The sequence below is a fragment of the Dipodomys spectabilis genome, unplaced genomic scaffold (genome assembly GCF_019054845.1).
Source record: "Dipodomys spectabilis isolate Male_0828 unplaced genomic scaffold, ASM1905484v1 ptg000351l, whole genome shotgun sequence".
Taxonomy (NCBI): Eukaryota; Metazoa; Chordata; class Mammalia; order Rodentia; family Heteromyidae; genus Dipodomys; species Dipodomys spectabilis.
Window position 1 is genome coordinate 3,508,245 of NW_024871028.1, and position 17,621 is coordinate 3,525,865.

A 17,621-nucleotide genomic window follows, 5' to 3' on the forward strand; every position below is an offset into this window, starting at 1 on the left:
TATGCTTTAGGTTCTGTGGTTGTGAGTCTGTGTTTCTGGTCCCCTATCATACAACCACTTTTGTCAGCTCCTAGACACCTCCATACTTTATTGACAAACATATTCTCCTTACTGTTTGATTCATTCTGTTGACGTCACTGACTTCTAGAAAGGCCTTATTTTGCACTCACTCCTTGGAAGTAACTCACACCCAAATCTTGTGGGAACTAATTACATTTGTAGAATCTCTTTAATTTTGCTGTCTAGCAGGGCATATTGTGGGGTTAGATCCTTCCCAGACTGGAAGATAAAAGATATCCCAAGGTTCTGACTTGTGTATCACCTGATACACATAAAAAGCTATTTATTAGCTGGGCAGGGGTGGCTCATTCCTGTTATCCTAGCTACTCTGGAGGATGAGATCTGAGGCTCCCGGTTCAAAGCCAGCCATGGCAAGAAAGGCTGAGAGACTATTATCTCCCATAAACAACTTAGAAAACTGGAAATGGCACTGTGGCTCAAGTGGTGGAGCACTCGCCTTGAGCTGAAGAGCTGATGGACAGTGCCCAGGCCCAGAGTTGAAGCTCCACGGCTTAAAACCTACGTAGAAAAAGCTATTTACTATTCTAAGTGTCCTCAATTTCAGACACTGGTAATGTTGAGTTATTCTTTGATTTTTAGCCAATGAAGTGTGAAACTTAAGAAAAGGAAAGATAGTTCCTTTGGTGGAGTGGAAAACAATTCAGCAGTTATAGGGAATGAAAGGCAGTTAGGAGTAAAACTGAGGATAGATTAAAGAGCAGTGGCAGTGACTTCAGAGATGGGACAGAGGTAAACATGACAGATATATTTTAAAAAGAGATTATGTGGCTGAGAATGTGGTTTAGTGGTAGAGTGTTTGTCCAGCATGCATGAAGCTCTGGGTTAAATTACATACTACCACATAAAAAGAAAAAGCCATAAGTGGCACTGTGGCTCAAGTCATAGGGTGCTAGTCTTGTGCAAAAAAGAAGCTCAGTGACAATGCCCAGGCCCTGAGTTCCTGCCCCACGATTGTCAAAAAATAAAAAGAGAGAACATGTTAATAATGGATGAGAGAGGGATGCAGAGAACAAATTCATCACTGAATTTTTCCTCTATTTCAAAATCAAGACATCATTGCAGAGACAAAAATGGAGCATAAAGATGGTCCAGAGAGAACATATCTTATGGAGAAATACAAGAATTTTACTGCAACTGTCCTGTACAGATAATCCATTAGACATAATTGCGACTCTAAATAGCACAAGAGCTCATTGTAATAGCACAAGTGTTATCTGTAGATTTTGTATGGGTGCTGGTCCTTAACCTTGATAAGAGTCTAGGTGCTATTCCTATTTTTTCCTCGAGAATATTACTGTATTACTTAAGCCACAGCTCCTCTTCTGACATATTTGGTGATTAAGTGGACATAAGCGTGTCATGGACTTTTCTTGACTCACCTGGCTTAACAGTGTTATCTCAAAATCTCAGCATTCTGAAGAGCTAGGATTACAGTTGTGAGCCACTAGCACGCAGAGAACCATTTCTTTTTCAGTGAAAGGAATTAGAATGCAGAATCATCAGAAGGATTCACCCTCAGTACAAAATAAATCATCAAGACCAGTTCACGAATACACACACACACACAAGCACACAAACACACATAAGCTTCTCAGGGGTCTGTATCTCTTTCCCCAAAGGAATAGTATATTCTAAGGGTTAAATTGTGGTGTCACAGGCTCTAATCCCAGATATTGAGAGTTAGAGGTATAGGAGGATGGGGTAATGAGGGGGGCTTGAGTGAAGTTAGCACAAGACTATATGAAAAGCCAACTGAAAAAGAAAAAAAAAATGGTTGGGGGAATGCAGGCACAAATGGTAGCGCATTTGCCTAGTAAGTGTAAGGCTTTCAGTTTATTCCTCAGTTCCATGAAAAAGACAAAAAGAATAGCATCTCAGTCCATTTTGTCATGGTTTAACAAAATCCTTGAAGCTGTATACTTCATACGGAAAAAAGGTCTATTTCAATCACAATAATAGTGGATGCAATGTCTAAATAGCATGCTAGCACATGGGCTATGGCCCCCTAGGTGCATCATATCACAGAGGACCTTGGCATCATGCATGTGCTAGAATGACGATGATGCTAGTCCCTTCAGAGTTGATGAGATGACATTAATCTATTTATGACTGAAACCTCTCTTAAAGGTTCCACCTCCTGACACTGCTACATTGAGAAGTTAAGCTTCAGTGTGAGATTTGATGGTGACAGACCATCAACAGGCTTCTGACAGAGGCAGGTGCGACCATTGGAAGCCGAAGTCATTCATAAACTAGGAACCTTGGACAACTGCTTCAATCTCTTTGATTCTGATATTTTCTGTATTTGGGACCATCTCACAGCTAGGATCCATCGAGTTCATGTCTGTTCCATGTGCCAGCTTGTTATGCTGAGTGTGATATAAGCTGTTAAACAATAGGGAGAACAAGGACGGAGATGGACACAAAAATGGAGGTTTGGCATTCTTCATGACACTTAATTAACCTTAATAGAATTTATAGGTAAGTCATTAGAAAGCTGTATGTCATTATACAATACTTACATAGAGCCATGTAATACCTACTGTATGACATGGAAAGATACCTTGTAGAGCAGCCTGTTTACACATAATACAGACAATCCTATGAACACAAAGGATGGGGAAAAAATAAGTTCTGGCCTACAAAATTAATTGTCAACCTCAGAGTCAAAGCACACACCCTGAAAACATTACTGGAAGGAATAGGAGAAACCCTAGTTCTCCTTGGCACAGGCTGAAATTTTCTTAACAGAGACCCAGAAACAGAACAAATCAAAGAAAGGTTGCACAAATGGGGATTGCATGAAAGTGCAGAGCTTGTGCATGGCATAGGACATAGCTGGCAAAATCAATAGAAATCTCGTGGATTAGGAGAAAATCTTCACTAGCCATACAACAAACAAGGGTCCCATATCTAAAACATGCTTGGAACTCAAAAAATTAAATACCCCTACAACAAATCCTCAAATAAACAACTGCCTGATAAATAAGTGGGCTAAAGACTTAAAGAGAAAATTCTCTGAAGAGGAAATAACAATGGCCAATAGCCACATGAAGAAATGTTCAACTTCTCTAGCCATAAAAGAAATGCAAATCAAAACAACATTGAGATTCCACCTTTCCCCTGTTAGAATAGCTATAAATAAGAAATATAATAATAGATGCTGGAAGGGATGTGGCCAAAAGGGAACTCTACTGCATTGTTGGTGGGAGTATAAATTTGTTCAATCACTTTCGAAAACAGTATGGAGGTTCCTCAAAAGATTCCACATAGAGCTCCCCTATGACCCAGCCATCCCACTTTCGGTCATTTACCCAACTGATCACAAATAAGGCCATACTAAAGCTACCAGCACAGCTATGTTTATTGCAACATTATTTAATGGAACCAACCCAGATACCTTTCAGTAGAGGAATGGATCAAGAAAATGTCATATATATATATATATATATAAATTCTATGCCTCCATCAGAAAAAATGACATCGCCCAATTTGTTAGAAAATGGAAAGTCTTGAGATAAAAATATATTAAGTGAAGTAAGGCATGTCCAGTGAAACATAGGTCCCATGGTTTCCCTTATTTGCAATAACTAGTACATGTCTAGGACAAGCAGAAAAGGTCAAAATCTATGTACATATGACCAGATAAGATGAAGTTAAGTGAAATAAACCTCAAGATAGGGAAGCAAGGAGTTTTTCCTTTCTTGCTATTGTTTCTAACCTATTTATAAGGTATCATGTGATTTTTGGTTGCTTTGTATATTCCTCCCCTATGGTATAAACCCTGTTTTCACTATATTTGATTCTGGTAACCTGCATCTTGTACATATACTTCTCTAATTCGGGGACGGTAAGGGAAAACACAAAATAGTTAATTAAGGATACAGGTTGACCCATTGTAAAAATTTGATGTACAAGACACTACCTTGAAAATGACCTTTACAACTTTGTAAGTGGTAGTTGTTTAGGTGGGAGGGAAGGGATGGTAGGGGAAAAAAAAAGGAGGAGGCAACAATGCTTGATAGGAAATGTACTCATTACCTTGCTCATGTAACTGAAACACCTCTGTACAGTATTTTTATAATAAAACACATTGAAAATTAATTTTATATATGGTAATGGGTCAGTACTAGGACTTGAATTTATGGGCCTTCCACTTACTTTCACACTTCCACCTGGGATCTGTATCTGTGTTTAAGTTTTTATTAATCTTTTTGTAAACGATAAATCTAGTAACACTGTCCCCTAATGTTTGTATGAAATAAGTTTTGGAACTTTTGCAAGGACTTAAGTCTTTTATGTTACATTCATCATTCTACTATCTTTCACTTTCTAATGTTCCTTGGAAGTTAAAGACAGGCTCTCTGTTGCATTTATTAGGAAATGTTTTGCCTGGCCCCAGTCTAATATCCTAGCACCTAAGGAGGCTCAGATGAGGAGAATGTTGGCTTGAAGCAAAAGCAGAGAATTCCATGAAAGTCCATCTCCAAAATTATGTATATTTACGCATATATAATTACATATAACATATTTAATATGTAATATATTTGTGAGATATATACATATGTACATACTATATATCTGCAGAAAATGGGCACACTGAAACAATTGAAGGCACTGATTTAATTTCACTGCTGTCATTCTACTTTAATGATTTCCTTGAATGTCCTGTCCAATATAGATTTGTACATATCAGGCAGGCTGTACCCCATCACATATGAGTGCAAGAATAATAGGGTTTAGCTTATTACATAGTAGCTCATCAGGACAGAGGAAATATTCCTCAACTTGGTTGAGCCAATCTTTATTGTTTGTTCCATACTGTGCCTCTCCTTTGGGTCTGCAGTTTTCAGTTTCAAGATAATATTTTGTTCTTTTGGAGACAAGTGAATGGAGAAATGTATGTGACCTCCAAGACAATTACCTCTATCTGGCTAAAATTCATATATTCAAATGGGAAATGTGCCATCCCCATAGAATACAAATGAGGACTGCCAAACATCAGATGTCTCCATTGCAACCATTGTAATTTCCATGCAGGAATATTTTATAGGGACAAAATTAAGGTACCAAATATGTCCTTCAGCAACTACCCTTGGGAAATCCTCATGCTCATGCTAAAGTCATTGACCTTCACATTGCCTTTGTCATCCAAAACGATGTTATTGGGTTTAATGTCTCAGTGTTCATTTATATATTCATTAAAGTAATGCACAGTACTCTCAATCTGAACAATCTCGTGACTTCGTTCTTGAATAGGTGTTATGATTTTCACATATATGTCAGGAGGTCTCTAGATGGTCAGTTCCACTGCCAGGTATTGATGCTCATCCTTTTCCCTCACCTGGTATGACCTAATCATGTGTGAGTGATGGAAAAACGTAATAATATCCATCTAATTTTTTTATTTTTTTGTGGGTCTTAGGGCTTGAAGTCTGGGCCTAGGCACTGTGGCTGATCTCCTCAGCTTAAGTCTAGAGCTCTACCACTTGAGCGACAGCACCACTTCCAGCTTTTTCTGTTCTTGTGGATGCGAGGCAATCATCTACCACTGATCCACAATCCCGGCCTGTCCATCGCATATTTGATCTGACAATTGTTGAACTCTCCTTTTAGGATTATTTTCATTACCACCTTAGTGTCTATGAGGTGGTGCTAGGCCAACTTTACATATCCATAGCTACCATAGTCAATGATCTCCTCCTTCACACTGTATTGTTCAGGGAAAATCTCCTGCTGTAGCCAATAATCTCCTTCATACTGTCTTGTTCAGTGACAATCTCCTTTTCCTAAGAGCTTGAGGATAATTCAATGTGTTCCCCCATCTTTTGCTAGGATGGCAAGAAGTAAATCTACCTAAATTTAGCTAAGCAAATAACAACACCAGAGCAATAACCAAAAGGAAATACTCAAACCCAAACAAAACATAGCCCCCCTCCAAATAAAAAAAAATACCACACACTCAATGTAGAACTGAGTCCAGCAGGTCACCAGGAAATCTCAGCACTTTAATGGACTGCAGAGACCACCTACAATGGCTGCAATGGACCAATCACAGGTTGGCATGAACCCACTGGCTCTTTTAGTCTTGAGCCTTTAGGACTGTTGCCAAGGTTTCTACAGGTATGCGAGGCGCAATTGCTATAGCCATGGCAGTGTTGCAGGAACTACAAGGGCATCAGCCAATGCCTTCTGTCCTTAGTGGCTGCCAGGTCCTAGTGTTTGATCCCAAAATTTTGTCCTTCAGTACTATCCATGTCCTCATGTGTGATCCTGTTAGAACGCTGGCTATGTGCAGGAGCCAAACATACACCAGTGGCTTCCATTCAACATATGTGCAGGTCTTGGAACTTGCTCCAACAATTTAAAAACAAAGTGAATTCTTATGTATTTTTAGGTGCAGAGGGCACATGACAAAGGGTCCAATTGGAAATTTTCACTAAAGTGGATCCAGATTTTTTTTAACTTGACAATAAAGAGAAAATTCAAAGAATTAGTTAAGGCATATGAGGTTTCCGTATTTGTTGAATTATAACCCCCTTACACAACTGCTTAAAATAACATTAAAGTCTTTATTTGTTATGGACTTTATGTATTGTTGGAAACATACAATAGATCATTTTTGGTCTTTAAAAATCGTAATATCAGAGCCAGCCACTGGTGGCTCACGTCTGCAATACTAGCTACTCAGGAGGCTGATACCTGAAAATCACGGTTCAAAGCCAGAATATGCAGGAAAGTCCGTGAGACTCTTTTCTCCAATAACCCACCAAAAAACCGGAAGTGGCACTGCGGATCAAGTGGTAGAGTGTTTGCCTTGAGCTGAAGAGCTGAAGGATAGCTCTTAAGCCCAGAGTTCAAGCCCCATGACCAACAAAAAAATAAATAAAAAGTTATAATATCAGTATGCACTTTGGTGTTTTCTTAATGGAATCCAAGATTAGCCCTATAGCTCTTGAGAGGAACTAAAACAATAACACACGTTTGAATAATAACATATAACAATAACATGCGTTTGAAAGAAGGCAGGAAGGATCAGCCTACTGCAAAGTGACTATTGCCAGAATGAATCCCCTATAGAAATACTTTTTTTCCTTTTCAATATTTACTAATAAAATCCATCCTTGTATTAATGGCAATACATTACTACTTTAATATAAATTAAGCACGTTCTCTATTCAACTCAGTAAATTTTGACAACTATTTAATTATGTAATCCTGAGTCCCTTATAAAGTCAATAAGTTGGCACTTTTGTCATTTACCTTAAAATGCAATGTAACTAAGACCAAGAAAGTTTTATAGTTAGGTGGGTCATGAAAGCAGCTGTTTTCTCACTTAAAAATTAAATCCAGTAGGATACTTCATGGAATCCAAAATCTGAACAGCTGCTCTAATTTTTGGATTTTAAAGACCTCATCAATTTACTCAAGATATTCAAGGTCTTTTTCTTTAAATCTAGAATGATTGATGTTAAAAGAATAGTGATATCACTTCAGAATCATCTGATACTGTAGCAAAATGCCTTATGCCATACAGCTCCATGAAACGGGTTATTAACATCTATAAGAGTGAGAGAAAAGAGAGCATCATCCTTTCCAAAGACAGTTTCTTAACAGATAGTTTACATCTGCATTCTTGAAATCCATAAGGCAGTGTGCTGATATGCTCAAAGTGAAGAACAAAGGTTGGAGTAGGGAACTTATGTAATAGAACCTCTGCCTAGAATATTGGAGGTCATCAGCTTGAACTCTCCTACGGCCAAATCCATCAGTATTCCTTTAGAGAAAGAGTTATAGCTGTGTATTTCAATTTCATTGTGATGTTATAAAAAATTCCTTAAGCCGTAAGAAAGCCCCCATTTGACCACAGGTGTGCATTGTAGTAAAAAAGATAAATCAATAAAAGCAAATTCAAGTATTTTGAGACACTTACAAAAGTTCTGGACATCATTTTCTCTTGGGCTGCTGCTGTGCAGGCCCAATATTTGATCTGAAGTGAAACTTGGAATTACAAAAGTTAAAACCCAAAGTCTAGTAACCTGTAAATGCCCTGTGTAACTCCTTAGTTCTCATACCTGACACTGTGACTTAGTGGGAAAGGCAGAGAGCAGATTTCCAGCTATTGCAGACTTCTTCCATAGTGAACAATGAGCTACCAACTTCAGTCATGTGGTTCCAGCACAGACTTGGTTCAGGTCTTTGAACCTGAGTGTAGAAGTTTGACTCTCCATAGTGTGAATTGGAAATTTGGCCTCTTAGTAAGATAGGTTTGGAGGACCTTGGGTAACTGTGGGCTAGTCTATTTTTAATAGCTTCTCCTTTGTGCACATTTGGTTTAAATGCAGAGATACATAACTAACTAGTAGGAGTGGTCAACCTAGAGTAGAGCAAGAGAGCCACAGAAGAGGGACAGAGATCAAACTCATGCCGTCTGCCATTTTATGCTGCTTGAATTGACATGTTCTGCATGAATTTTAGTAATTCAAGAATAAAAACTATGGGTTGGGAAGGTGGCTCAGTGGTAGAGTGCCTGCCTTGCATGCATGAGGCCCTGGGTTCCATTCCTCAGCACCATATAAGCAGAAAAGTGCCCGAAAGTGGCTCTGTGGCTCAAGTGGTAGAGATCTAGCTTTGAGGTGAAGAGCTGAGGGACATCGTCCAGGGCCGGAGTTCAAGCCCACGACTTCCCCCTCCAAAAAAAGAATAAAAATTAACATTACATATAGATTTTTTTAATTGCCTCTTTGCTTCTGACAAAAATTAAAAGTAAAAATGAATTTAAATGGAAAGGCAGTATGGTAAGAGCAGGGAAAAGTAATGGAGAAATGATTGTGGATAGTTCCTGAAGTCCAATCAGGAGGCTTTATTTACCAACAATGGGAAATAAAATGAAACTATGTAACAAGAGAGGGCCTGCCTGCCTTTTCTCAGCAACAATGCAGCCCTGTCTGCTTTCCTTAGCAACAGCCCTGCCTGTCTTTCCTCATTTATGCCAGAGCCAAAGGGCTCAGTATACCATGACTAAGGGAAGATGTTAGAGCTGTCTTTGTAAGATGAAAAAGAACAAGCCCTGGATCCCTGGATATGTCTGGAAACCAAAACAGAATCACACACGACCTTAAGTCCAACAACATCCTATTGGACACCAAAGGCAATATCAAGGTCAGTGGTTTGAGTCTGAGCATCTGGCTCACCCCGGGCCAATTCCTAACAAATGTATGTGGTGCTGTGCTATTCTATCCTCCTGAAATATTCCTCGAAGGAAGAAATGATGCCAGGTGCAAGGGAGACTGAGATCTGAGGATCAGGGTTCAAAGCCAGCCCAGGTTGGCTCTACCATCTGAGCAGATTCATACTGATACCAAAGACTAATTTGAGGAGGAGATGGCAGAGGACAGAGTTGGCTAGCAAAATAGCTACAACTCTTCTCAGAACAAGCTGCTGAATTTGGGCCTAGGAACAGAGCAGTTCCAGCCAAGAGTGGAGAGCCCTAAGAGATATCAAAGATAACCTCACTTGAAAGCCAGGAGGCTGTTATTGGGATGGGAGAGAATTGTTGGGGGTCTACTAAAAAAAGATTTGTAAGTGGGACCCAAGAATGGAGATCAAAATATAGTTTGCCCAGCAACGCCCTCAGTCTATCCCAGAAGACAGGTGGACCAACTGTCTTAGGATGGATTCCAGACAAGGGGCCCCTTGTACTGCACTGATAAACTGACATTGTAGTTATTAAAGCATATAATTTTTGTGCATTATATCAGTTCCTTGCACATGCAAAACGATTTGAATTATATTTAAATACACCTTAGTCTTTAAAAATGTAGTTTGATTTATTTTATTCTATGTTATTCAAGATGAGTCTCATTATGTAGCCAAGACTGTTCTTAACTTCATAATTCTACTGCCTTGGTACAGATGTGTACCTCCATGTCATCCATCATACTATAATATGCACCTTTTCTTAAGTGTTAATATTTTATTTATCCCTTGGCAGTACTGGGGTTTTGATTCAGAGGCTGCTTGGTAAGCAAGTGCTCTACTCCTGCCCCAGTCCTTGCTCTTCATTTTACTTTAGATGAGCTCTTATTGTGTTATTTCGCTTGGGTCTTTATCAGACTGTGATTGTAATGTATTTTTCTGCTGGGAAGCTGACATCTAACTCAGATAGTTCAAAACCTTTTTGTCTTTTTATAGTTTTAGTAAATATATTTTTTATAATAAAGATGGTACACAGAGTCATTACAATTATATGTCATTTTAAAATTCAAAACCTTATTTTAAAAGAGTTAACATGCATATAATCACTAAAATTTATCTCTAGAAAAAATGACTACCAGAATAAATGTTTTTGGAGGCTGGGTCAGTGGCATTTGGTATTGTTCTCACTTCAGCTCTAGACAATGCTACATAGTTCAAGACCTGCATGGCCTAAATAAAACCAAGTAAAAAGTAAAAAAAAAGATCCTTTAGGGCACAGCTGTGGAAGATTTGAAATACTTTTGTACATTTTACTGACCATTTGTACATTTCTGTGGTGATGAAAGTGATATAGCAATTATGTTAGAATTTGACACATTCTTCTAACATAGCATAGCATTACCACATGATCCAGCAATTCCGTTGCTCATTGTATACCCAAAAGAACTGCAAACAAAAACCAATAGCTCACATGCCAACGATAACATCAGCAATGTTTACAATAGTCAGGAGTTGTAAACGCCTGGAGTGTCTATCAGATGAATAGGTTTATAAAACGTGAGGTATGCATAAATGATGACTCATCCACAAAAGGCTGCAATTAATATATATCTGTCATCGATGGACACAAAAATAATCTATTGTGTGAAATATATTGACTAAACCATTTCATAAGAGAAAAATGGAAGATTAAAAGTTTCTGGGGCAGGTCATTGGGGGTGATTAATACTCAATGATTGTGTGGATTCCATCATTATTGAAAAGAAAGTTCACGAACAGAGGTAATGGTTACAAAGTAGTGTGGATATAATTAATATCACTGAATTGTAGTCCTTCCAGGCAATCATAAGGCCCTGTTTTCAACCCCTGCACATCCAAAAAAAGAAATGCCAAATCTTCCTTCTGTTACCTGCCTTGAATGGTCGGTGCTCTTCTACTGTTATGATTGTATTCCTCAGAGGATCTCTGGTGGATCTCTGATGTTTATTCATTCTTTTACATATGACCAATCATTTGAATATTGAGGTTGAGTTTTAAAGGATTTGTGAATTAAAATGAGGGCAGTGGCTGTAGTTTAACTCGAGGCTAAAGAAGGAAGATCCCTATTCAGACAAGGCTGCATAGAAAGGTCATTTCCAAATCACCATACTAGTGCTGAAACTGGAGGGACAATTGCTTGTAAGCATTTACAAGTGAGAGAAAAGTAAGAGATAAGTTTCTGATAACATTAGATTTTGGTCCTGTCAGTTTAGATTTAATATTTGCATGAATTTTAAAAATTTTCCTTTCCCCTTACTTTCAGTATATTATTTTGAAATTTTGTAGTGTGTTCTTGTTTGCTGCATTTAAAAGAAACATAGTTTTCCTTTGCATCATATTAACATTTTTTGTATTACATTGTGTTATTTATTTTTGAAAGTTTTTATGGTTTTTTTTTCTCAATCTAGAGACTGGCCACTGCCTCAGAGATTTTGCTCAGTTCTGCCAACTGAGTCACAGCGCAACTTCCAGCTTCTTTCTTTTTGAAAAGTCTCAGGCAAAGCCCAGCACAACTAAGGAAGTTGAAATCTGATGCTCTTGGTTTGAAGCCAGTCTGAGCAGCAAAGTCTGAGGTTCTTTTATTTTCCATTGGTTGTGGGGCCTGAACTCTAGGCCTAGGCATTGTCCCTCAGCATTCCAGCTTAAGGTTAGCGCTATATCAATTGAGCTGCAACACCATTTCCGGCTTTTTTTGTATATGTGGTTCTGAGGAAACAAATCCACGTCTCATGCATGCAAGGCAAGCACTCAACCACTGAGCCAACTTCCCAGCCGGAGTCTGAGATTCTTATCTCCAATTAATCAACAAAATGCTGGAGTGGTAGGACTCTAGCCTTGAGTAAAACAGGGCAAGTTCAATTCCTCGTACTGGTAATTACATGCACAAGTCTCATGGACATTTGGTAGGTCTAGCTTTGAACTGCAGCCCTTAGATTTCAGCCTCCTGGGTAGCTAGGATTTACAGGCATAAGCAACCAGCCTCTGCCTTATTTTAATATTTTTATCCAGCTCTTCCCTTCAACCTCAATGCTTTTTTATTGCGGTCAGTAGACCTAATCTTTGGGCCTCATTGCTGTTTCTTACCTATTTTTACGGAGGTTAGGGTTTGAACTCTTGGCCTGAGTGCTGTCTTTGAGCTCTTCAGCTTAAGGTGAATGCTCGAGTTCTTCACCCACAGTGTCACTTAAGGTTTTCTGGTGGTTAATTGGACATAAGAGTCTCATGAACTTTCCTTCCCAGGAAGGCTTTGAACAGTGATCTTCATACCTCAGCCTCCTGAGTAGCTAGGATTACAAGACAGAACCACAAGTGTCCTTGTGTTTGTTAGCTTTTTGGCTCAAGGATGATATTTTACAACTTCCACAGCTCAGCTTTTAGCTTTTTTTCTGGCTTATGGACATAAGATTCTAATGTACTTTTCTGTGTAGTCTGGCTACACAGAAAATCTGATCCTCAGATTTCAGATTCCTGAGGTACTCCAATTATACACATGAACCATAAAACCATTGCTCATTTTTAAAATGTTAATATGTTCTTTTTTCCACTTAAAATTTTTTTTTGCATTTTTTAAAAATTTTTATTGTATATGTGCTAGTCATGGGGCTACAAATCAGAGATTGGATACAATGCCAGAGCTTTACCTTCAAGACTAGTGGCTTACCAAATGAGCCAAAGGAAAGCTTGTAGATATACTTGTTTTGTCTTGGTGCTTGAACTAAGGCCCTAGGTGCTGTCCTAAAAAGTGATTACCCAGTTTGCCATTTAAGTCACAGCTCAACTCCATTTTTTTTTAATTCTTGGTAGTTAATAGGAGATGAGCCTTCTGCGAAGCCCCGAATGAATCAGTTGCCTGAAATCTGAGGATCATGGTTCAAAGCCACCCAGGGCAGGAAAGTCCATGAGACTTTTAGCTCCAATTAATCAATGAAAAGTTGGGAGTGGTGGAGCTCTATCTTTGAACAAAACATTCTCAAGCCATAGGATAGCACACAGATGCACACAGAGAGAAAGCCTTATGGACTTTCTTGTATGGGCTAACTTTGACGGATGCTCCTCAGATTTCATCCTCTATTCATCCTCAATCCGTTTAAAATTTTATTGATCCTGCGGCTTCACCTCTGACTCTGTGACCTATATCTTAGCTTTCACAATCAATGCTGGTGTTTTTAACACCTCTGCTACAGCTCAAGGTTTTGTGCTGTGTAACTGGAGATAAGAGTCTCAAGCAGGTTCCTCCCCTGGCTGACTTGACACTGCAATCCTCACATGTCAGCCTCTTGTGTAGTAAGGATTACACACATGACCAGCAACATTTGGGTCATTTTAAAACTTTAATATGTGCTTGCTTCCACCTCCTTTAATTTTTATTATTTTTTTCATTTTTGCTTGGCCTGGGAGTAGAAATTGAATTTCAGATGCTCTCTCAGTGCATACATGGGACTAACCATAACGTTTGGCATTTGTGGGAAAGTTAATTGGAGAGAAGAGCTATGCCAGATTCAGGAGGCTGAAAATTGAAGAAAGTCCTTAATGCTCTCTTCTCTAATTAACCACTAAAGGCTAACTTGGACTTCCTATCACTGTACAATCACTCACGACTCACTTGGTCATCTACAGACACTTTCTTGTAAATGTCATCCTTTGAAAGCATGTACAATTCTATTTGTTCCTCATCTTAAGATCTAAACCTACATAGCGCTGATCTCAATTAGTCATGGAATACCAAAAACGATAGGAAGACAAACCTGAGAGAGAGACATGCAATACAAAAGCAGTGCTTGCTCAGTTCCTCAGCACTCAAAGAGGGGAGGATGTGGAAGGGGGGGAGAACTTCATGAGCCTTTCTACTCTTTATTTTAGCAGTGGGTTTGTGGGAAATGTGTGGTTTTATTTCAACATGAAAATATCTCAATGCATGGCGATCTTGCCTGATGGGTTTATATATTCTGCATAAATGTTATGGAAACTCATACATAACTCTCTTTTCATCCTGCAGTAAAGGTCAAAGCAGCAGCAAATGGAGATGAAAACAGATGATCGCCAGAGTCACAACTTAAGAAGGTTTCAGAGGATGGGGATTTCCCCTTGACTCCTTTTCCACTTTCTTCTGATAGCTCGTAACTGTAGGGGTGATGTTGACAGTTGTTTGTAGGAATGTTTGTTTTTCTCCAGATTCAAGTCTTATCTCTGCTTAGTTTGCTTCTCTATACAGTATTTGACTTGCTCAGCTCCTGCCTGATTGCATCAACGAACTCCTCTTTCAGCTTGGTTAGTTCTTTTCTCATCTCATCTAAAATATCCTGCTTCAGTCTGTCACAGTCAAGGCTTTCTGTCTGGACCCGGTCAGCACTGGGCTGGGACAAGGGTGTGGACTTATAATGGCTCATAGGACCTGTTGTCAAAAACAATCTGATTTTTCCTTGGAGAATCTCATCTGGAGATGACGGGTGACTTGCTGCCATTCATTGTATTTGTTCTTTCCCAAGGTTTCCTGGTTGGTTCAGGTGTACTTGTTGATGAGACCTTAGAAGTTACAGGTTCTGATTCTTCATTTTTTGCTTCTATTGTTGATCCCTTTTCGTCCATTCTCCTCCTTCTGGCCATCAGGAGAGTCATTTCCTCCATTAAGCTGCTACCTGCCAAGGGAACGGGTCCATTTCCACCACCCATGTCTGTTTTAGCTGGCACGGAGTTCACATCTGTGAACACCGTGCAAAGAGGCATCTTCCACCCGTGACAATTTCCTAAGCTTGGCTCCAGCAATCACAGCTGCAAGTCCAGTTAAAGGACGATTATCTTCTGAAAAGGATCCTTAAAAAAAAATCCGGATGCAGGAAGGGAGGGGCAGGAGGTGGTACAGGAGAGGGGCTTGATTAGGAAGAGGGCGTGGGGGAGGAGGGCCAGAGGATAGCAGTGGGGGTGAAGGAGGAGGTTCTGGGGGAGGAGAGAATACAGAGCCCTGGGCTGGACCTGGTGGGAGTGTTGGAGGAGATGGAGGTGCAGGTGGTCCCAAGATAACACCCTGCGGGGCTGGAGCCTCTGACAGCTGAGAGGCTTCCTGAAAGCCTGGCTCAGAAGCAGAGGGGTCTCCCAGCTCAGAGTTTACAGGGGCCTCCACAAAGGCAGAGGTGGCATTACTCGGCACTCTGCTCTCTTGACCCCATTCCACTTGCTCCAGGTGCTCCATCTGCTCCCGCTCCAGCTGCTCCACCTCTCTCTTTCCAACCTCTCTCCAGCCTCTCTCTCTCTACCTTTCTCTCTCTGGTCTTTCCCTCTCCATTCTTTCTCTCTCCAGCCTGTCCCTCTCCAGCTCCTTCTGACGTTTCTGTTCTTGCAGTTGTCTTCTTTGGATGTCCAACTCTTCTTGGGATGGGCCATTTTGAACTTGATCAGGCAGTTGTGAATTTTATCTAGGCAATTTTGGTCCTGCCTCCTGTGAATTCAGCACTTCTAAGGCATGCATCATTGCACTTGCGAAGACATTAGCATCCTCTTTGCTGCCATAGTTAAGACTGTACACCTGCCTGGCATCTCGCCACTGGTGGAAGGTCTGTGTTGCTTGATTATACTTTAATCCTTTGGGGATGGCACAGCTGATCACCAACTGATGATCCTGGATCTTCCTGCCCAGCACTCTGAATGTGTTGTTGCCTGTATGGTGATAGATATGAACTCTGCTGAACCCAGTTGAACCACAGCTGGCACCCACTTTTATTGGCATCATCACAAACCAATGCAGCAGCTCTTCCCTGACAGATACTCTGTTCACTCATTGAGCCGGCGGGCCTGATGGATGCGGCACTGGAGTGAGCTCCTCTGGGACGGCAGGGTTGGCTCATTCAGTGCTTCTCTGCTACACTGGCGGCCAGCTACTCCATCACCTGCTGTCGCGCCGGCCAGGCCTGGGTTGCAGGGTAGGTGGGCCGCTTTGGCTGCCTGCTGCTGCCGCTGCTCCTGCACAGGCCCCTGAGGACCGCGAGGACCAAGAAGACTGCAGCCGTCCCAGCCATGGGAGGAGAGTGGGGCGTGCCACTAGGCGCTGGTGCGGGATGTGTGGAACACTCAGGCTCTGCCCTCGCCCTCGCCCTCCCCTACCGCTGTCGCCCTCCCCCTTTCTTCCCCTGTATAAGTAAACTTTTATATCTTACAAAAATAACTTTTAGCTGGGGACTGGTGGCTCATGCCTGTATCCTACTCAAGAGGCTGACATCGAGGATCACAGTTTGAAGCTAACATAGGTAGAAAAGTGGGTGAAATTCTTATCTCCACTACACTACCAAATATACTAGAAGTGTGGCTATGACTTAAGTAGTAAAGTGCTAGGCTTCATCAAATGATCTCAGAGCCCAGGCCACGAGTTCAAGCCCCTGGACTGGTACAAAAAGAAAAGTTTCATTAGTTTACATTATACTAGGATTATGGTGTGAGATACCAGTGCTGAGATTAAGAAACAACTTTTGTAGTAGCTGCCACTTTTGATCTTTTCCCTAGGAGTTTTTATGATTGTTTTTATCCATGCCTTATATTTACATTCCACTAATGGAATTATTTTTTTGGTTGGAGGCACATTTCAATAATTCAATAACATATCAAAAACACATTTTTCATTATTTTAAATAGAGAAGGGAAACATATGATGAGTCTGAGCCCAGCAAAGAATGAATGATGGTTTGATTGCAGATATGTGGAATGTATTCCAAGATGTGGGAACCTACCAATTTGGGTGCTTCAGTTATCAGGTCTTCCTGAAGCTTCACAATAAATTTCTATGATGTCATAGCTACCTTTGCTATCACAACCGATAGGTGTCAGGCACTGATCTCACCCTTAGGTGGACTTAGATACACAAGGAGAAAAACATAATATTTAGAAGAAATGATGATTTACCATAAGACCATAGCTTGATGAGCTTTCCTGATTGAACTTTGAGATTTCATGAGCAGAACAGGCTTATCTCCACACAAGACTACTAAGCACTGAGGACCAGGCACTATTGTAGGCAACTAGAGAGAAAGATGTGAATACAGATGTGAATGGCCTGCCTCCATGCACATGTCATACTGTTGGAGAAAACCATAAATCAAAAAGTCAATGTCAATAAATCAGAAGGATGGTCATGTGGGGAGACAGCTTCACTTTGAGGATTGGAGGAAAAGACATGATATAATAGTAGGAGGCATCATCCATGCAATTATTGCTTTTCCAGGCTGGCTCCAATCTCAATCACAGATCGCATCCTCCTGAGTTGCACACTATAGGTGTCAGGCACCTGCAGTGGGCTCTTTGATATAAATATCTATAAC

General features: G+C 40.3%; 1 pseudogene; it reads right to left on the reverse strand.

The window, feature by feature from the left end:
- Positions 1-11,509: 11,509 nt before the first annotated feature.
- On the reverse strand, positions 11,510-16,091 carry LOC122095431 (annotated as a pseudogene).
- Positions 16,092-17,621: the final 1,530 nt, after the last annotated feature.